Here is a 17,824-nt window from a genome sequence, read left to right as displayed (position 1 = left end):
TCACTTGCATGGTGCTCTAAATGTGCGCAGGGAGCTCATAGAAGGGGAAGCTGTGGTAGTGCCTGAGAGCACAGGCTTTGACCCCAGACCAAACTGCGTTCAAATCCTGAGCTCCAAGAAGCATTCCATTTCCCTGCAGCTATTACCTCACAGGAAAACTGGATCAATATATTTAAAGAGATATTTCTGGGACTGAAATATCCAAGTCACACAGCCTATTGCCAATGCAGTTCAGCAGGTGATACAGATAGGTGACCTCCCTTTCTTTCTCTCTCTGTCACTCTATCTCCTCTCTCTGTTTCTCCCACTCTCTCCTCTTATATAAAACTACTCGGCCAGGTGTGGTGGCTCATGCCTATAATCCCAGCACTTTGGGAGGACGAGGCGGGCAGATCACGAGGTCAGGAGATCGAGACCATGGTGAAACCCCATCTCTGCTAAAAATACAAAAAATTAGCCGGGCGTGGTGGCAGGTGCCTGCAGTCCCAGCTACCCGGAAGGCTGAGGCAGGAGAATCACGTGAACATGGGAGGTGGAGCTTGCAGTGAGCCCAGATCGCGCCACTGCACTCCAGCCTGGGCAACAGAGTGAGATTCCGTCTCGCAAAAAAAAAAAAACCAACAACAAAAAATACTCACTATCCTCTCAACCACCTTCCTGTCTGTACCTAGCTATGTTGTAAAGCACAGCAGAAGATGGTCAACTAAACATGGAAGAAAAATGGAGTCTAAGAACCAAATGTAGCTATTTAATTGTAAGGGAAACTATTAACCCATTCTTGACTAATTTGATATAGTGGTGGTGATCAAACTCCATCCCAAGGAGCCCAGAAGCTGTCCCATGTGCTGCTGGTAAGTTTGGTCGGTTAACAGGATTCAAACCCCACCAAAATGGTACATAAGGAAGATTGAGAACATGGTCACAAGATATAGCAGTTAGGCTTTTTTGGCTGCAAGCAACAGGAGGCCATGACTCAAATTTGTTCCACCCAACATAGACCTATTTTCCCACCCGCACTGGAAGCCTACAGGTAGGGGGAACTGCCCAGCATGGTTGCCCTCTTCTGCCCAGCATGGTTTCCCTCCCCTGCCCAGCACGGTTCCCCTCCCTTGCTCAGTGCAGTTCCCCTCCCATGCTCAGTGCGGTTCCCCTCCCTTGCTCAGTTCGGTTCCTTTCCCTTGTTCACTGCAGTTCCCCTCCCCTGCCCAGCATGGTTCCACTCCTCTACTAACCCCAGCTCCACCCTTCCCTGTTTGCTTCATCTTCAGCCTAGCATAACATCTGCTTGTTCCAGAGATCACTTTGAGATATGACCATGTCCAGGGGAAAAAGGGGCCCTCCCTTTCTGTGTCTTTTTATCAGTGAAGGACTCTTTTCCAGAACACTGAACTGACTTCCCATGCATCTCAGCTCAGCATCACATCACACACTCAGGCAGCAGCCAGCAAGGTCCTGAAACTCTCAGTCCAAACTTCCTCAAGGAACTGAATTCTGACTGCAGCCTCAGAAGTAACCTTGGGAGCAGTTCCTTCCCCAGTAGACCCTTCAGATGAGACTGTAGCCCTGTCTGACACTCTGTGGCCTTGTAAGAAGATACAGAAGCAGAGGAACCATGTAAATTCTGCCCACGTCCACAGCCCACAGAATCTCTGAGAGATAATGGTGTGTTGTTTTAAGCTGCCAAAGCTTAAGTCAACTGGTTGGGTAGCAAGAGATAACTAATACAAACTGGAGCGATCACTGGGGTCGGGGTGAGACCATAGTGACTGCCTTGAGCCAACTGGACTGACCCTTGGAGCTGAGGATATAGTCACTCTTTCTGGAGGCCATGAGCAGGGAAGGCAGGCACCTGAACAAACAGGGCTAGGGAAGATCCCATTAGAGCCACACTGGTTGGGATGGGAGCCACTGTGAGTGCACAAATTCATTCATTTCTTCAATCCGACTCATTTGCTAAGGGTCTACCACTCTTGCAGGCCTAAGCAATGAAGAAAGTGTTCATCAGTGCCTGGGTGGAATTCGTGAGTCTGGGCCCTTGGGAATGGCTGGTGGTGGTTGCTTCCTGGCAAGAGGACCATTGTTTGTCTCCTGCTTGGCATCCTGCCGCACTATGATTTAGAGCCTTTTAGATGACACACTGTGATTCGTGTTATTGGCTGGCTCTTCCTAAAGTCTCAACATCGGGGCAATGGATTAAACCATGGAAAAGTTGTCGAGTGAATTCTATTCTTTTTTCATGTCAATTTACTGGCAGAGACTGCTGAAGAATATTTTTCCAATGAGGTGCTTATGAAAAACATTTCTGAGTACCATAAAATTAGCTGAGTTTATAAGAGAAAGCTTATTGTTCCAGGGAAGTTTGCTACAAATTCTTAATAAAGAGATTCAAGGAATGAGCAACAGAAGGAGAAGACAAGCCAGCAAATGGCTCCTGCGCCCCTGGGTTTTGAGGCTGCTCTACTGGCTCTAGGTCTCAGAGAGCTCTTCCGCTGGGTTATGCACACAATTATGCACCACATCGCGACGTTTCTGGAAACAAGTGTCCACGGATGGGACGGTGGTTCCATAGATTATCAGGAAGCAACAACCGCAAGACAGTACACAAACTGATGAAAGGTGGATGGGAAACCTGAAGGCCTCAGAAGCTTAAGGGATACATCAACTGAGCTCAACATGTCACTGTCACAGGATCCTGAAGATTCACACAAACTGGAAATGATTATGCAGACTCGGAGAGGCAGAGAGGACCAGGGTCTCACCCCTCACACAGAACTCGGAGAGGCGGAGAGAACCAAGGCTTCCCGCCTCACACAGAATGCTCCGAACAGAACGACAGTCCCATCACCCCGAAACTGAGTCCCATCACCCCGAAACTGGGGCTGGGGATGTGCAGGGAGGCACTGCTCATGGAAACAGGGTTCTTTTTTGGGGGTAACGAAAATGTTCTGCAGTCAGATAGTGGCCATGGTTGCACAAGTTCATGAATGTACTAAAAGTCACTCAATTGCACAGTTTAAAAGAGTAAATGTTATTCAAATTGTTTCTCAAGAAAGCTGTTATTTAAAAATAAAACACAAAAACAAACTGTCAGAAAGCAAAGAAATGGAAACATTGCATATTTGAAGATATTAAAGAATTATTGGGCCAGGCATGGTGGCTCACAGCTGTAATCCCAGCATTTCAGGAGGCTGAGGCATGGAGATTGCTTGAGCCCAGGAGTTCAAGACCAGCCTGGGTAACATAGTGAGATCCTGTCTCCACAAATAAAATAATATGAAATAATTTAAAAATTTAAAAATATGAAAAAAATTGTTGCCTTATCACATATGATATTCATACAAGTTTTTTTGTTTGTTTGTTTTTTGTTTTTGTCTGTGTGTTTGTTTTTACAGCTATGATATCCCAAACTCACTTCAAAGCAAATTGGTTTGGGAAAATGGGTAAGATGGCTATGAATTATGTCAGTGCTGAAACTGACTGATGGGTGCCCATTTCTTCCCCCTATTCAATAGGTCTCCTTATTTTTGTAAATATTTGAAATTTTCCATGAGAAATGGTTTTTAAATGCGGGTGAGATGAGGGGATGCTAGCAGCCGTTGAGCTCCACACTTCTGTTTTCTAGACTAAGAGTCAAAGTGTGGGGCCCGGGGGGAGCCCTGCACCTCTGGCCAATGTGGGGCCCCTGCTGGCATAGCACCTGCTTGTTCCAGAGGTCGCTTCGAGATATGACCATATCCAGGGGAAAAAAGAGGTCCTCCTTTCCTGTCTCTTTTCATCAGTGAAGGAATCTTTTCCGGAACACCGAACTGACTTCCCATGCATCTCAGGGCTCAGCATCATATTACGCACTCAGGCAGGTGCAGCTGCATCTGACTCTGGGCTGCTGGCAGCCCACCCAGACTGGGTCTGTTGGTGCCCCCACACCTCACTGACGGGTCCCTAGAGCCCTGTGGCCCCAGAAGCAGGCCCCATGGCCTGTCAGCCTGCCTGACACGGCTCCCTCCTCACATCCTGAGAGCATGGCTCAACCTGCCCTGAGAACATGCCCAGGTCCAGACTCCAGACCCCACTGCAGCTTCGGGGTCACTGATTCAAGAGGTGTCCACAATGTTGGCCCGTTGTCCACAAGAGGCTGACTAGGAGGGGACTAGAGAGACACCCATGCAAAATTGGAATTGCAGGAGGACAGCAAGAGTTTTCAAGCCCACCACATCCTGGTAGAGGGGATTTTTGCTTTGCAGGCAGCAGTCCAGGAACGGCCAAGTGCATTCCAACCTTGTGAGGTGCACTGTCAATGCTGAGATGATCCTGTGGGCCAGGGGAGATTTCACCGAAGCTTAATGGAGCTCTGGAAGCAGGCTGTAAGGGGCAACATCAGACCTAAAAACAAATCAGAGCCACACACAAACAAGCGGAAAATGAGGATCCCGGGGGCAGTGAAGCCAGAAAGATGGACATTGATTTCCTGCTGGGCACAGGCTTCAGGGATCCACAGCCAATAAAGAGATCTCACTCCACTATCTGACAATAATGCTTCACTCTTCCTCGCCATCCATGACTCACAATATTGAACCAAGTTACCATGAATTACAGGGGGAAGAAGAGCTTAAAACGATTATCAAACTGAACACATTCTATTTCTGGGTTTCCTATTAAAACACCGCTCCTGTATAACCTGTCTCCGCTCTTCACAGTGTGTTTGGCTGTGGATAAAGGTTTCTGCCTCCTCTCTGGGCTTCTGTCTCACAGTGGCTGCAGGGAGACATTTCAGCAAAATGCAAGTGTTCAAACTACCAGTTCAATGCTTTTCAAAATATTTAGCCCAAAGAAAATCAGTCTATCTGCCCAGTTCTCAAAAACCTGTTAAGAATTAAAGAGAAAAGCAACAAGCTTTTCCCAATTTTGGCCAGGGGGCGGGGGGCTCTCCTAAATTATGAAGACTAGAGGATCCAAAATGAGATGCCTCCTCTGCCAAGTAGCTGATGCCCCAACCCCAGAGTTAGAGCTCCTGGTGGTTGAAGGGCTTCCTTTCCACCCTGAGCACGATGGAAACCACTCCACCTCCCCCTGCCCCACAGATATGTGTCCAGGGACCCTGAGCGTCAGTGCCTTGGTGAGGAAGGCTGGGGAGGTCTAAGGCCGTGTAGAACCTGGAGTACCTGATTAGGCTGGGAGCCTAAGGCCAGATGGAGTGCCCACAGGCACATCAGAGACACACAAGTCCCCTCCCACACAGCCCAGCCCAAGGGGCTGCAGTCTAGGTGCTGAGCCTGCTGCTCCAGGGGCCTGTGGCTCACCCAGAACTTCAGATTGCCTGCAAAGCAGCGTCTTCACCAGCTTCATCTCTAGCATTCTCCTCGTGACAGAATGTCCTGCAGGAAGGATCCCAGGCAGCTCCTTCACCTTGTGGCAAGTCCGCCCTGTCTGGAAAGGGAACAGAGTGCTCTGAGCGGTGCTCATCGATTGAGACAGGGACTCCCTGGCCACTGGAGGCTGGGCCCTGCACCAGAGTTGCACAAGAAGCAAGGCTGTCCCAAGCCTGAGGTTTTCTTTACATGAGGAGCACAGAGATCCATCTCAGCCCTCAAGGCCCAGGCAGGCACTAGGAATAATTCCCAAAGACAACGTCCCCATGCGCATGGGGAGCCCGTTTCACAGATGAAGAAAGTTGAACAAATCCTCAGGCACAAGACTTTCGGACGTGGAGCTAGCCTCTTCGGACCTGGAGTGGAAGCACGTGCAAATTGTGTGACAGTGTCCAGTGTCCAGGGTGCCAGGGATGCCCGGCCTTTACCAAGGAAGCAGCCAGCCTCCACGGGCCTATGTGGACCTTCTCCGCAAGGAAAGGCAGGAAGTGCTCTGGACGCCGGCTGCCAGCTGAGGCTCCAGCACAAACAGGATTGCCTCCTCCAAGGAGTTCCCATGGCAGGAGTGCCTTCTCCAAGGGGTCCCCATGGCCCAAAACCCGAAGCCCAGCACACAGCACAGGCATCTGGGCATGTGTGTCTCTGGGAGCATGTGCGCTTTTGCGCCCAGGAAGTCAAGTGTCATCCACTTCACCCCACCAACATCCATGGTGACATTATCACCATTATCCCATTGCATGACATGTGAAAGAACACGGAATAAACCTGCTTGGAAAACTCACCACAATTTACTACGCTAGGACACCTTTACAAGATTGTTCTCGCCCCAACCAGAGTTCCGACTGCCACCTTCCTATATAAATTTAACGTACAGTGAAACATGCTGAGTGAGCCATCTCTGAGGCCCGCACGAGGCTGGGAACCCTTAGCCGCACGTGGCTGCAGGTACCCCACCTTGCCATGGCACCTACTCTCCCGGGGTGGGCAGGGCACCCGTGGCCATTCATGAACTCTCACTGTGTCCGTGGCTCCACCAGCTGCTCCCCACCCTTGCAGCCAAAAGTCCAGGAATCCTCTCTGATATCTCCTTTCAAGCCCCGCACCCAACCATTCGCCAAATCCACTCAGTCCCTCCTCCGACTCCTGGGCCCATCTCCACCACAGCTGCCTCAGGTCAGCCCTGCCGCACCGCAAGGCACAGACTCTACTGCAATGCAGAGCCCAAATGCAGAGCAGCTCCTGTGCATCCCCAGCCACTCCTCGCTCACTAAGAGAGTAGAGGGGCGGTGGCCCAGCACACAGCGTTTCCACCCAGCTCCACAAAGGGCTTCTGCTCTAGGGTCCAAGGAGGCTGCTCTGGTTTGCACCCCTTCCCAGCCAGCCGGCAGGTAGAAGCAGGGGGGCAGCAGGTTCCTATACGGGGTCTTTAATTGGGATTGTGTGTTTTGTCCTTACATTACATTTTCTCTTTAAGGTTGTGTTTCTGTCTAGTAGCTTTTTCTATGTTGAAAATTATATTACAGTGTGTAATCACATAATATACGATTATAGTATATAATTATATAATTTACTATTATATTACAGTATAATCACCTAATATGCAATTATATTATGAAACTGACTTGCAAAGGAATCATTGCATCAGTCAGTAGGACAGACCGTGTAGCTGTGACAAACAATCTCTACCTCTCAGTGGCTGAAAACTGCAGCTGCTCCTGCTCTCAGATGTGTCGGCCCAGGTCCCGGGGCTCCGGTTCACACCAGCTCATTCAGGGAGCTCATCTGCCAGTCTCCACTGTCTGAAATGCTCTGGTTTGCCATGGAAGGTGGAAGGGGAAGGGGATTCTCACTGGTCTTCAAGGCTTCTTTACAGCTGACACACACGTCACCTCTGTTCACATCTCGTTGGCCAGAGGAGCTCCAAGGTGCAGGGAAGTGCAGTCCCAGTCAGTGCTTAGAGCAGGAGACCTTGAACGCAGTGAGCAGCACGGCCTGCCACCATGTCACCACAGGTCCCTGGCCACACCACAAGGGGAACCAGCTGGGACCAAGAAACAGAGAGAAACCACCAGGAAGGGCCCAGCTGTGCCCACCGTGGGAACTCTGCCCGAGCCCTGCATCTGTGTCCTCGGTTTTCCCACAGCACTTCGTGCCTCGCGTAATCTCCTGTCTTTGTTTCACGGTGAGACAGACAGGCTTTCTGGGTGGCCTGTGATCGCTGCCTCTCAACATTCACCTCTTGATGATCCCCTCCCTGCAACTTGCTTGTGATGAACAGAATATGACAAAGCTAACCAGCTACACATAAACACGTTTGTGTGGTTATGTTACATAAGACTGGAGAGCCCGTCTGGAGTCTGTCCCCTGCCAGCTGCAAGGGACCCAGCAGCCATGCTCAGCCTTACAAAGCCCAGCACTGGGGGAGGCCTCTGGGAGCTGAGCACACCCACAGCCAACAGCCAGCAAGAGGCTGAAGCTGTCAGCCCTGCAACTGCAAGGGGATGGACACTGCTGACAACACACGAGCCGGAAAGGGAGGTGCATTAGTCCGTTTTCACATTGCTGATAAAGACATACCTGAGACTGGGAAATTTACAAAAGAAAGAGGTTTATTGGACTTAACAGTTCCATGTGGCTGGGGAAACCTCATGATCATGGCAGAAGGTAAAAGGCACATCTCACATGGTGGTGGCAAGAGAGAGAATGAGAGAAAAGCGAAGTCCTCAGATCTCCTGAGACATATCCACTACCGTAAGAAGAGTATGGGGGAAACCGCCCCCGTGACTCAATTATCTCCCACTGGGTCCCTCCCAGAACATGTGGGAATTATGGGGGTATATTCAAGATAAGATTTGGGTGGGGCCGCAGAGGTAAATCATATCATTCCGCCCCTCACCACTCCCAAATCTCATGTCCTCACATTTCAAAACCACTCATGCCTTCCCAACAGTCCCCCAAAGTCTTAACTCATTTCAGTATTAACTCAGAGGTCCAAAGTCTCATCTGAGACAAGGCAAGTCCCTTCCACCTATGAACCTGCAAAATCAAGAACAAGTTAGTTACTTCCTAGATACAACGGGGGTTACAGGCATTGGGTAAATACAGCCATTCCAAATGGGAAAAATGGGCCAAAACAAAGGGACTACAGGCCCCTTGCAAGTCCAAAAGCCAGTAGGGCAGTCAAATCTTAAAGTTCCAAAATAATCTCCTTTGACTCCATATCTCACATCCAGGTCATGCTGATGCAAGAGGTGAGTTCCCATGGTCTTGGGCAGCTCCACCCCTGTGGCTTTGCAGCGTACAGGCTGCAGGAATTTGTATAAGTAACAAAGCAGCCTCCCTCCCGGCTACTTTGATGGGCTGGCGTTGAGTGTTTGTGGCTTTTCCGGGTGCACAGTGCAAGCTCTCAGTGGATCTACCACTCTGGGGTCTGGAGGCCTGTGGCTTTCTTCCCACAGCTCCACTAGGCAGTGCCACAGTGGGAACTCTGTGTGGGGGCTCTGGCCCTACATTTCCCTTCTGCACTGCCCTAGCAGAGTTTCTCCAGGAGGGCCCCACCTGCAACAAACTTCTGCCTGGGCATCCAGGTGTTTCCATACATCTTCTGAAATCTAGACAGAGGTTCTCAAACCCCATTTCCTGACTTCTGTGCACCCACAGGCTCAACACCACATGGAAGCTGCCAAGGCTTGAGGATTGCATCCTCTTAAGTCACAGCCCACAGTCTACTTTGGCCCCTTTCAGCCATGGCTGGGGTGGCTGGGACACAGGACACCAAGTCCCTAAGCCGCACACAGCACAGGGACCCTGGGCATGGCCCACAGAACCATTTTCTTCTAGGCCTCCAGGCCTGTGATGGGAGAGGCTGCCATGAAGTCCTCTGACATGCCCTGGAGGCATTTTCCCCATTGTCTTGGGGATTAACATTTGGTTCCTAGTTACTTATGCAAACTTCGGCAGCCTGCTTGAATTTCTCCTCAGAAAATGGGTTTTTCTTTTTCTATCACATAGTCAAGCTGCGTATTTTCTAAACTGTTATGCTCTGTTTCCCTTGTGGAAAACAGTGTGGCAATTCCTCAGTGATCTAGAACTAGAAATACCATTTGACCCAGCAATCCTATTACTGGGTATATACCCAAAGAATTATAAATCATGCTACTATAAAGACATTTTTTGCAGCACTGTTCACAATAGCAAAGACTTGGAACCAACCCAAATGCCCATGAATGACAGACTGGATAAAGAAAATGTGGCACATATACACCATGGAATACTATGCAGCCATAAAAAGGATGAGTTCATGTCCTTTGCAGGTACATGGATGATGCTGGAAACTATCATTCTCAGGAAACTATCATAAGGACAGAACACCAAACACTGCATTTTCTCACTCATAAGTAGGAGTTGAACAATGAGAACACATGGACACAGGCAGGGGAACATCACACACTGGGGTCTGTTGGGGGATGGGGAGCTAGGCAAGGGATAGCATTAGGAGAAATATCTAATGTAGATGACAGGTTGATGGGTGCAGCAAACCACCATGGCATGTGTATACCTATGTAACAAATCTGTACGTTCTGCACATGTACCCCAGAACTTAAAGTATATTTTTTAAAAAATACAGAAAAGTTAAAAAAAAAAAACTGAACACCTTTAACAGCACCCAAGTCCCATCTTGAATGCTTTGCTGCTTAGAAATTTCTTCCATCAGATACCCTAAGTCATCTCTCTCAAGTTCAAAGTTCCACAGATCTCTAGGGCAGGGGCAAAATGCCACCCGTCTCTTCGCTAAAACATAACAAGAGTCACCTTTGCTCCAGTTCCCAACAAGTTCCTTATCTCCATCTGACACCACCTCATTCTGGGCCTTATTGTCCATATCGCTATCAGGCTTTTGGCCAAAGTCACTCAACAATTCTCTAGGAGGTTCCAAACTTTCCCACATATTCCTGTCTTCTTCTGAGCCCTCCAAACTGTTCCAGTCTCTGCCTATTACCCAGTTCCAAAGTCACTTCCACATTTTCATGTATCTTTTCATCAGCGCCCCACTCTACTGGTACCAATTTACTATATTAGTCCATTTTCATACTGCTGATAAAGACATACCCGAGACTGGACAATTTACAAAACGAAGGTTTATTCAACTTACAGTTCCACGTGGCTGGGGAGGTCTCACAATCATGGTGGAAGGTGAAAGGCACATCTCACATGGCAGCAGCAAGACAGAGAATGAGAGCCAAGCAGAACCATCAGATCTCCTGAGACTTGTTCACTACCACGAGAGTAGTATGGGGGAAACACCCCCATGATTCAATTATCTCCCACCAGGTCCCTCCCACAACATGTAGGAATTATCGGAGTACAATTCAAAATGAGATCTGGGTGGGGACACAGAGTCAAACCATATCAGGAGCCCTTCCCCTGTCAAGCTCCCAGCTGAGAGCCCAGCCCTGGCTAATGTGGTGATTGCTGCCTTAGAGGCATGAGGGGAGGATCAAGCAAAGCCATGCCTGCATCCCTGACCCACAAAAATCAGATGTGTAATGTGTGCTCTTCTCAGCCAAGCTTCTTGTAATACTGTCATGCAGCAATAGACAACCAATGCACCACCCAGAAGTGGTCTGCTGCTGTAACAAATCCCAGAGCTACGGGAGTGGCTTTGGGAGCTAGCAGCAGGCAGAAGCCAGAAAAGGTTGAGGCCCAGGATGGAGAAAGCCAGAAGAACCTCAAGCAGAATGTAGACAAAAATGCAGACGTGGGCATGCCGCAGGAATGGGGAGCGTGGTGCTGGGATCCTCACGGGGTGGCAGCTGCAGCACCTCCTGCAATGATGCAGGAAGCAGCATCACAGGTGACTTCTGAGATGTGAAAGGCGCCACGTGGTTCCTCCTGCTGCTTCTGGTGAAATGCCAGAGGGGAGGGCAAAACAGAGCCAGGACTGGCAACAGAACACGTTCAGTGCCCCCAGATGGCAAAAGACTCAAGCTCAGAGATGACTTTAAAGCATCGTCAGGAAACATCATCTGGTGAAAAAGGCAAGGTGCAGCTAAGAAGACCTCAGAAACAGCCAAGGTCAGAGAATTTTGGTCACACAAAGCGTCTGTTGTTTCTCAGCCATCTCAGCAGGAGGTTAAGACAGAAGGCTCATCTCAGAAAGACCTGCAGTATGTATGTAATCTAATGGAGTGAACCCCAGCGAAAGCCACAGAAGTGGCGCAGACTTCTCCAGAAAGTAATTTCAGCAAAAATCCCACCAGCTTGTGCAGGGATGGACAGAATCTAGAGAACAGACCGGGTGGAGAGCACGGGGCTCAGGACATCATGCAGGACACAGGTGGCTGTGCCGATGCTATGTGTGGTGAGGCTGGATAGCTGTGCAGCCATAGACAACTGGTGCCAGGCATCACCCGTTCATCCAGTCGCTGAGTTGCTCAGCCCATTCACTCGCTCATGGTGCTGATAGTGTTATGTGTCTCTCTTGAGAGCCCATGAGTTCCTGCTTCCTGTCCCTTCGTCGATGTATCCAAGAGGCAGTGGGAGTGCCCAGGACATGCACGCACTCCATAGACACCTGTTGAATGAACAGTCTCGGGCTCCCATCCATGACTCCCGAGAGTCTCTGCCTTAAGGAGGTGTGGCTGCTTCCTTCTTTCTTGGTCTCATTTCCTGGAGATGCCACATACGCTTCTTCCCTCGTGCGATGGTCACTAAGAGCCCACTTAGTGGGTGGTGCAGGGCACTGTCCCAGGGAAATGCAACACACAGCCCTCAGGGAGCATTCATTCCAGCGGAGGAGGGAGGCGAGGACAGCCAATCAACCATGCAGCATGTCGGCCAGAGATAAAACAGAAAGGAAGGAAGGAGAAAAGCATGCTGGGCCTCACTACCCACAGGGCTGTGCAGGGCATGCCAGGAACCTGGAAGCCCTCAGGAAGTCAGGGACAAAGGGAGTTCAAGCCAAAAAAAATGGACTCTGCCCCAGAGGTGTCATCACAGGGGATCTCTCTGTTCTGAGTTGAATTGTGTCCCCCAAAAAACTCATGTGTTGAAGTCCTAACCCCATTTCATCAGAATGAGACCTTATTTGGAGACAAGGTCACTGCAGATGTCATCCGTTAGGATGGGGTCCTACTGCAGAAGAACGGGCCTCAATCCAAGATGACCGGGGTCCTTATGAAATAGGGAAGTGTGGTCACAGAGATGCACGCAGGGGGAACGCCCTGCGACAACGCAGGCAGGGGCTGGGGAGATGCACCCACTAGGAACTCCACAGTCTGCCGGGAGCCACCATGGCAGAAGTGAGGCTGGAACCGAGGCTCTGTCCCAGCCTTAGACTCAGAGGCACCAGCCCTCCCCACACCTGGATCTCAGACCTCTGGCCACCAGGCCTGGGAGACCATGAGGCTCTGTTGCTGAAGTCTCCAGTTGTGATTCTTCGTTGTGACAGCCCTAGGACTCTCCTACAACGTCCTAGCAGGAAAGGGAAGAGGCGTGCCCACTTCACAGAGCCCTGAGCCTCCAGGTCTGGTCCTGAAGCTGCTCCCGACCAACTGGTAAAATTACAGTTTCTCCTCCGAAGCTTTCATATCACGGACAATAAGAGCTTCTCTTTCTGTCATTTTCAAACAGTCAATGAAAAGGTTGCTAAGCATATAAGCAATTTTAACTGATTCATTGATCTGAATACTTTTAAAGTAAGACAGTAAGTATGTCTGCCACACTTTGAAGTCAGGCTCTACGCTCCTTCTCCTCCCTCAGGGTTATTTTGTAGCCATTAACAATGTGTTCCTTTTATCTGGGGCCTTCAATTAATTGAATGTCAAAAAATACTCTGAAATTTTTTTATATAAAAATCAGCTAACTCCTGGAGGACATTCGTGCAAGATTTACTGCCACGGTAATTAAATGCTGGGTGCATTACACTGGTCACTGCAGGCGCACTGCCACCACCAGCACCGAGGTTTAACTTCAGGATTTGGAATGCTCCCCAGATGACTGTGAGACCAGGGAAAACGCTTTAATTTTTAGGACTGTCTTTGGGTCGCTGGCGCATGTTCCTGGATGAGCCCTTAAAGGCAGCACGCCCATGCTCAAAGGGCAGCCAGGTGCAGACAGAGGCCATCTCCTCACCGCAAATGACAAAACGTGGTGCATTGACCTGCACTCCTGTTCCCTCACTTCCTGTCTCTTTCCCGGCATCACGGAAGTGGAGGTGAGTTTCATGGACCCCCCCGCAAAGCCCTGCTGGGGAGTATAGGGAAGAGGTCACAATGCCTTGCCGTGGCAGGACAGGACTAGTATCAGAGAACTCGGCCTGAGGGCGGTACCCAGACCTGTGTTCCTGGGGCTGACGGAGGTCACCCTAAGGAGGGCTCTGCCTCTTCTTCTCGCCTATTTACGTACTGACCCATGAAGACGCTGCGTGGTGTCTTGTCACCTTCTATTTATTAAAGTACATTTTGCATCCAAATACTAGAGAATCATTCATGTCAGTAAGAGCCCTCAGGAAGCAGTGATGCTGTTTCTCATTTCTGCTGTTTCTCATACATTCTCATTTCCGCAATGTATCCTCCCTGCAAATTCCAGGCAGGAGACCCCACGAGCTCCCAGGTTTCAGGGCCTCTCCTGCATATATAGTTCGGTATTTTTGAGGTTCCTACCACATATAGCAATACGCAAATAGTAATTGCATTTAAGATACACTTTTACATTTCTTCTCTACCTACTGAAGATTTTCTTAATGCTACCTCAAATAATTCAAAACAATATTCAAGTCCCTTGGCAGTCGTGCATACTGCTGCCTTTTCCCGCAATTTAAAATAACTTAATCTCATGTGGATGTCTCTTCTAGCCGGGGCTCTCATGATGTGAGGTTGTGCCAGGTAAACATTTCAAATTAGAATATACAGACTACAGACATTGCTGGAACTAATAGCCTTTCGCTTTTAATAATGAGGTCTTCTTAAAATGTGCTGCTGCATTTCAGTATTATGGACACAGTTTCGTCATCCTGAAATGAGGAAAAACAAATAACTTTCCAACTTTTGCTCCATTGGCCTCATTCCAGCCTCAGGAGGACAGGACAGCAGGAGAAAGAGAGTGAAAGGGGCTCTAGCTTCCACTCCTGGCTAGCCACTGGTGGCCACTCTGGAGCAGCCACGTGCACCACTGATCCTGGGCCACACAGCGCTGTGTCCACCCAGACGCCACTGTGCTTGGGAAAGAAACTCACTGTGTCTGCCCTTGTGCCGTACAAGGGAGGCTGCCCCTGTAGCGCTGGCTGGGACCCAAGGCTGGGGACCCCCTGAAGCAGCCAGGAGCTCAGGAAGCTTCTGGAGATGAAAGACACTGTAGTGCATGCCACACCCCTAGGGAGCTGCGCCCTGCAAACATTGCCCTTCTGCTACGTCAGGACTAGCCTTCCAAGGACAAGAGCATCTCTGGGAACCAGTGCCCAGGGATGCTTTGGGGACCATCATCACTTCAGACAGGTTTCCTAGGCCTCCTCCTTGGCCTGAGGAAGGGCCTCCCTCCCCTCCAGGGTCTCTGGAAAGGGTGGAGAGGACGAGGTTGTGGGGCCCTGGATGACAACAGGCACCGGGGGCCACATTAGGACCAGGCCTCAGGACAATCCAGCCTGGTGTTCTCCACCCCAGATGCCTATGCATGTTACAGCACCATCCAGGTAAGGAGGTGGAGGCAGCAGCATGGCCAAGCCCTGGGGGCACAAAGACTTCTATTTCAGATTGCACTCTGGGGGCCCTGCCAGCAGGAAGAACAAAAGAGGGATTGAAAGAGGATCCACGGGGGAAGCGGGATACGGAGCAGAGGCCAGGCACAGCTGGCCCTGGAGGACACTCCCCTGCAGGGGTGGCCCAGGCTGCAGACAGGCTTTCTGGATTGCTTGCTTGCTTGGAGGCCCCAGACAGATGTTCCCTGCCAGGCCACCTGGCCAAGACCTGGGAATTTCCATGCTTTCCTCAGAGCGCCAGCCCAGGAGGGCCTGGAAACGCAGCAGAGGGGTGGGAGCAGCTCCCCTGCCCACAAGGTCAAGGGCTGAGGGGCAGAGGGCAGCTGCTGATGCCCACGGTCCCTTGAGTCAGGAAATCAGGGTAAGGACAGGCCTGGCAGTGTGCAGAGGACCTGTGCTGAGGATGGAGCACCATGGTGGAGGAAGACACAGGTGGCCCTGCCCTCCAGGGAAGGGGACAAAGTCATTCATGAAGCCTCACTATGGGTGGGAGGCGAGGTTGTTTCAGAGGACGCCTGACAGTCTCTGAGCTATGAAGATCCTAGCAGTGGAGCCCTTGCTGGCGGGCCGTGACCCTGAGCTCCTCATCTGTGGGCCTCAGGGTCTCTCAGCCACTGTTGCTGCTGTTGAAGAGGCCACAGCACCTATGAAAGGAGTTCACTGCGTGAAGTCAGGTTGGGAAGGCACATACTCTTTGCTTACACTGAGCCTTAACAAGAACGTAAGTCCACACGAGCTTGCAGGCAGTCCTGATGCACTGTCCCTGTTGGTCCCGAAGGCCTGCCAAGATCACCCGTGCCGCACGGAGGGGCCTCCTCTCCTTGCTGGGGTGCAGCCTGCTGGGCCTCAACTTCCTTCTGGCTGGAATCGAAGATGCTCTCCCCACTTCCCAAGGAGGATGATTCCATATGACATGGAGCGCACTCCCGCTTCTGCCCATCTGTCCCGCAAGCTTTGAAGCAAGCTGGGGGGAAGAGACCTAGAACCAGAGCCCCCTTCCCTGTGGCCGAGTCCGCCCATGGGCTGCACTGGCCACTCACATGCACGGTCCACGCCATGCCTCACAGCCCACTCCACCTCCCCGCTGTCAGAGCAGGCCAGAGACCAAAGCTTCATCCTTCCCAGGGGAGCCCCTGGATCTCTGGATGAAGCACCTGAGCTGGATGCTCTGAGCCCTCTTCTTTCCCCATGGAAGCCCCACGGGTGGAGGAAAAGAAGGATGAGCTAGGCTTGCAGACAAGGATGGTTCCCTGTACAATGCGGAGGCAAGCAGATGCCTGTTCCCTTTCCCGCAGCTGCAGAGAGGGCTGAAGAAAACAATGCAAATAACTTTTTCAGAGATTGTCCAAGTCAACAAATCTCAAATGTCATCTCATGACCACAGATGACAAGAAACAAGTTCATGGTTCTTTGAAGTAAAAATGATGGGGGAGGAGGGTAGAATAAAGGGAGAAAGTAAATATATGTGAGGATTGCCCCAAATACCCCATGGCACTGCCCAAAAGGACATCCTCCAGGTAGGAGTGAGGCTGCCCCGTCCCGCACATTGCCACTAATGGGGGCAGCATGGGAACCAGGAGGGTCATCTGCAGGCCCGACCTGGCCAGTGCCTGGGAGAGTGGCCCTAGTTCCTTCATCCCCCAGGAGCCCTGCGGCTGCATCATCCTCCAGTCCCTTCTGGCTCTGACCTGGGCAGCTTGTCACCTGCTGCTCCAGCTTCCCTTCGGGGCCTGTCTTGACCTCTGCAGAGCAGCAGCTCTGTGGATGACAAACAGACCTGTGCCCGGCTGCGGGGTCGGGGGAGCGCGGGCAGGGTAGGGGGCTCCCAGCTCCCCGAGGGAGGGGCAGGGCGAGTGGCACTCAGGCCCACCTTCCCTGACTGGGTCCCGGCCTCAGGCTGCTGAAGCAGAAGACTGTCCAGCCCCAGCCTGACCCCAGGCCAGAGGTCCAGCCCCCATGCCCTCCCCCAACCCTGGTGACTGGGACCAGGCTCCCCACCAGGGCATGCCCCTCCTCAACCCGGGCAAGTCACAGACTCATGGGCCCCCAGGCGGCTTATCACTGTGGTCCATTCACGCCCACTTGTCGGGGTCCTGGTGCCCGCACCTAGGCTCCGCCCCTGCCACCTCCTGCTGTTCTGAAAGTGAGCCAGGTAGGGACTAGTGTGGGCACCAGGAGAGAACCCAGAACTGCGCCGCTTAGCACAGAGGGGGTTGGGGGAGGGGCGGGGGAGAAAGGCAGGACCTGAGCTCCCCGCAGCCAATTCCGAGGGTGGCTCAGGCCGGAGCAGCAGCCTCGCCCTCCACAGGCCCTGGGGGGGTGGGGGAGGGGGGAAATACTAAGACCTCGGAGGGACTCAGGGAAACCAGGCCGACGACAAGCGTGGCCATTTCCGGGCGCGGCTCTTCGCGCCGGGTACAAGCGTCCCTGGGTGGGGCAGCCCAAACGCGGAGAGGGTCCCCGTGGGCCGAGGGCCCGAGGCCGCAGCGAGCTTAGCTGTTTGGCCAAATCTGGCTCGCGCGCCTTCCCACTGTCCTGTTAGGGCTGAGTGACCTCTCGGAGCCCTGCGTCCCCGCCCAAACAGCGCCCAGCGCCACTGCGGGCACCCGGGGTGCCCTCACCCCAGCTCCTGCACCCGGTGCGCCGCGCGCCGGCCGGACGGAGGGGAAAGTTGGCAAGAGCGCGGACCCCGCGGGAGAAAGCG

At 51.7% G+C, this 17,824-nt stretch overlaps 1 long non-coding RNA gene across 1 annotated transcript; it reads right to left on the bottom strand.

The window, feature by feature from the left end:
* Positions 1-2,927: 2,927 nt before the first annotated feature.
* Positions 2,928-17,780, bottom strand: LOC104672255. Its single transcript, XR_749373.2, has 4 exons — positions 17,742-17,780; positions 16,809-16,878; positions 5,298-5,372; positions 2,928-4,380 (listed from the first exon to the last, which is right to left on the bottom strand). It is a non-coding gene; the product is annotated as an uncharacterized LOC104672255 (long non-coding RNA).
* Positions 17,781-17,824: the final 44 nt, after the last annotated feature.

This window comes from Rhinopithecus roxellana, chromosome 3, assembly GCF_007565055.1.
Source record: "Rhinopithecus roxellana isolate Shanxi Qingling chromosome 3, ASM756505v1, whole genome shotgun sequence".
Lineage (NCBI taxonomy): Eukaryota > Metazoa > Chordata > Mammalia > Primates > Cercopithecidae > Rhinopithecus > Rhinopithecus roxellana.
This window is presented reverse-complemented; position numbering and strand designations above follow the sequence as displayed.